Source organism: Triticum dicoccoides, chromosome 5B (genome assembly GCF_002162155.2).
Source record: "Triticum dicoccoides isolate Atlit2015 ecotype Zavitan chromosome 5B, WEW_v2.0, whole genome shotgun sequence".
Lineage (NCBI taxonomy): Eukaryota > Viridiplantae > Streptophyta > Magnoliopsida > Poales > Poaceae > Triticum > Triticum dicoccoides.
This window is the reverse complement of record NC_041389.1, coordinates 223,225,018-223,229,230: the sequence shown is the minus strand read 5'-3', so window position 1 is coordinate 223,229,230 and position 4,213 is coordinate 223,225,018.

Genomic DNA, 4,213 nt, shown 5'->3' with positions numbered 1-4,213 from the left:
CCTGCTGAAAGGCTGGGTCCAGGGAGATTGGATCCAGTCGACCATCACGGAGAAGGATCTCCTCGACATGGCCAACGAGGGCCTGATCCCTCATGGAGCTGCGAGGCTTCCGGGGAAAGAGTGGCAGCCCCAGCCAGAAGAGGGTGAGTGCGTGCTTCTGGCTACCCATGTCGACCGCGGATTCTCTTTGCCGCCGAGCATTTTCTTTCGTGGTTTCTTGAACTTCTTTGGAGCGCAACTCCACCACTTCACCCCGAATTCTATCGCCTATCTTGCCGCGTTTGTGTCCATGCGTGAGAGTTTTCTGGGTTGTCGACCGCATTGGGGCTTGTTCAAGCACATATTCACGTGTCGCTCTCAGACCGTGAAGAAGGCGAGCCCAGGCGACGAAAAAACCCGAGTTGTCCAAATGTGTGGGGGTCTGGGGATCCAGGTGAGGAGCAAGAGCACCTTCCCAGCCATGACATTTCCCGAGTCAGTCAGAGGCTGGCAGTCGACCTGGTTCTACTGCCAGGATCAGTCGACGCCGGGGCAGTCGAGTGGACTCCCTCAGTTCACCATGGACCGAGTGAACAAGCCCTCCTCTCTGAAGGTGATTCCGGAGGAGAAAGCTGACGTGAAGATGCTGATGGAGCATGTAGTTCAGTTGGTTCGGGATGGAGTGACGGGTATGGATCTCCTGGAGGTTTTCCTTAGGCGTCGTATCCAGCCTCTTCAGTTCCGGAGCCATTGCATGTGGTTGTACTGCGGGACTGAGGATGTGACTCGGGTCAATCCAGAAACAGTCGACGATGCCACTCTGGAAAGGTGGATGGCCGTTGTTACTGGGAACAAGGATAACCCTCGCGGAGCCAGAAGGATTCCTCCACTCGACTGCCACAGTGATCCAAACAAGGTATGTCTGCTCCACTTCCCATTGTATTCTTGTCATATTTATTTCCGTTTTCCCTACTGATCGGTCGACTGATCTTTGTCTAGATGTCTATCAGGCCCTCACTGAGCTGTACTCGATGCCCAACGGAGCACAAGCTCCGACTGAGGAGGGAGAAGCGAGCGGGGGCGAGAGCCAGGAGGAGGAGTGGGACTCGGACGCCGCTGAGGATGATGATGATGATGATGACACTGATGACGATAATGATGATGTTGATGAGGACGAGGAAGAGGAGGAGGAGGAGGTTGCACCACCGCGCTCGGAAAGGCGGTCGAAGCTTGTCCATGACCCTGCGACTGAACGTGGCAAGGGGGTTGCGACTGTCACTCAGTCGACCAAGCGCCCTCGGACCACCTCTCCGGCGCCGACTGAAAAGGCGTCGAAGCAGCCCAGGGCGGCCCCTTCAAAGCCGACCAAGCACCTGCCGAAGATGAAGGTGTCCATCCCCACCATATCAGGGTAATCATGTTGCTTAAGTCTTCTTGTTTTGCGTGAACTTTATCTCTGGATGGCGCTGGAGTTAGTCGACTGACTCTTTGGAGTTGCAGTGCTGCTACTTCTGAGACCTCAGCCCGGGCTGACGACCATGAGATGGAGGACGCAGCAACCTCAAAACCTGGTATTATACCCTTAACACCGTTTCTAGTCGACTGACTCATGATCTCTAATTCTGATTCTTTTCTGTAGCTCCATCCAATGTTGTTATCACTCTCCCTGATGATGATGAAGATGAGGAACCGCTGAAGCACAGAATGAGAAGGAAAGCGTCTGCCAGCAGGGTGCCCCAGGATGTGACGGTGCCTGAGACTCTGGTCGCGGAGGAGGAAAACGCCACTCGACACACTGTGTCCTTCGCAGATCCGCTGACGAGTGCTCCGCAGCCCTCCCTCTTCACGACGCACCACGTCCCAGAGGACCAAGCTGGCGCAGCGAAGGAGGCGATACGCCAGGCAGGGATCATGATGGAGCAGTTGAGGACCATCCGGGATGCGAGCCAGGCAGCTTACGACGCCAGTTCCGCCCTCCAAAGCAATGTTCAGGTCAGTCGACCACCGTTTGTTCTGTTAGGATATGCTATCAAAAACTTTTCTTTCCAGAATTTATAGTAGTCACCCACTGGGTGTGCCGATTTAAACTCCGTGTTAGCGGGGGCACGCTGAGTGCACCCGTTGGGTGTAGTCCCCAAGGCTAAGGTCGACTGCTGGCAGTCGGCCTTAGGCTTTATAAGTTCAGTCTCTTCGTCATTCGACTACGGCAAATGGATTTCGCAAACCGGTGGGGGCACGCTGAGTGCACCCACTGGGTGTAGTCCCCAAGGCTAAGGTCGACTGCGGGCAGTCGGCCTTAGGCTTTATAAGGGAAGTCTCTCCGTCATTCGACTACGGCGAATGGATTTCGCAAACCGGTGGGGGAACGCTGAGTGCACCCATTGGGTGTAGTCCCCGAGACTGTGGTCGACTGCAGGCAGTCGGTTACAGTCTTAAAGAATACATCTTGTTCTTTTTTTTGAGGTCGACTGGTCGACTCTGTCTCCAAGGCTAAGGTCGACTGCTGGCAGTCGGCCTTAGGCTTTATAAGTTCAGTCTCTCCGTCATTCGACTATGGCGACTGGATTTCGCAAACCGGTCGACTGGTCGATTTTGTCTTCAATAGGATTAGTGGGGGCACGCTAAGTGCACCCACTGGGTGTAGTCCCCGAGACTATGGTCGAATGCTTGAATTCGGCTGTAGTATTAGAAACACGTGATTTTTCCTTTTTCACTCGAAAGTGAATTATTTTTGACATTTAGTCGATTGGTTCTTCGCAGAACTCCTGTGACCTTGCAGCTCGCTACACTGAACTGGAAAACAAGCACATTCAGCTCGAGCTGAATTTGAAGCTGGTTCAGGAGAATCTGACGAAGGCGAAGGAGGAGACCAAAGGTATGTTTGGTGAGACTTCGACGACGTCTTTTTCCCTTCATTTGTTTCAAAATCTGATCTTGCTGTAACTTGCAGGTAAGGTGAGGGAGGCCCAAAGGAAAAAAGACCTTGAACTGGCTGAGAAGATCAAGCTTGTTGACAAGAAGTTAGCTTCAGTCACAAAGCTTGAGCAAGAAAATGCTACTCTGAAAGCTGTTCTTGGGAAGAAAAATGACCTTGAGGTCTTCCTGAGTGGCCTTGCCAAGAAGCTGTTTCTTATGCTTGAAGGTAAACCCTTACGCTCAACAATCATTTTCAACGGTGGTTTTTTTCATTCGACCATCGCCTTGACTCCGTGATCGTCCTTGCAGAATTTTGTCAAAACTTTGAAGAAGAGACTAGCCGACTGGAACCAAACCTTGACCCCGTCAATTCTCCGGTGAACGACGAAGTTGCCATGAATGTTTTCCGACTGGAGTCCCGTGTTGCAGCTGCTGTGGACTATCTTGCAAGGCTGAAGGTCGCCACATCTCGCATCGACTCAACGCTCTGGCCCGGGGAGACACTCCAGAACGACCTCGAGTCGCTGATGGCTCGTTTGAACGTTGTCCCTAGTCGAGTGCAGGAGTGGAAAAAGTCCTCGGCTCGGTGCGGTGCAGATGTTGCTCTGTGTCTGGCCCGAGTCCACTGCAAAGATGCGCGAGAAGACAAGCTGGCTGCCCTTCGAGTGGCCAACACTAAGAAACACGACTTCAGGTCCTTTATGGAAACTTTCCTTGCTGCTGCTACTCGGATCGCAGATGGAATTGATCTCGATGAGTTTGTTGCACCTTCCAGCCCTCCACAGGAGGGGTAAAAAACTTCTTCTAAGCTCGACGCTTTAAATTTGCCTCGGTATGCCGAGTGGAGTTGTAACCGATAAACCTTAACAGGCTTAGTGCCTGAGCACTTTCGGTTCCTTTAGGTGTCGATCTGAACTCGAATTTGGTGTTTGAATATGATTGCTTTCGGCTCGAAATGTCTTTTGCAGGTTCAAAGCAAGACGCTCACTGCAGTCGACTTATTCCTTAATCCACTTAGGCGAGCGCTGGGCTGCAGCTAAACCTCCCGAGTGAGAGGTTTGCTCTTCACTCGGTAGGATTTTGATAACTTAGGCGAGCGCTGGGCTGCAGCTAAGCCTCCCGAGTGAGAGTTTGCTCTTCACTCGGTAGGATTTTGATAACTTAGGCGAGCGCTGGGCTGCAGCTAAGCCCCCGAGTGAGAGGTTTGCTCTTCACTCGGTAGGATTTCGATAACTTAGGCGAGAACTGGGCTGCAGCTAAGCCCCCGAGTGAGAGGTTTGCTCTTCACTCGGTAGGATTTTGATAACTTAGGCGAGCA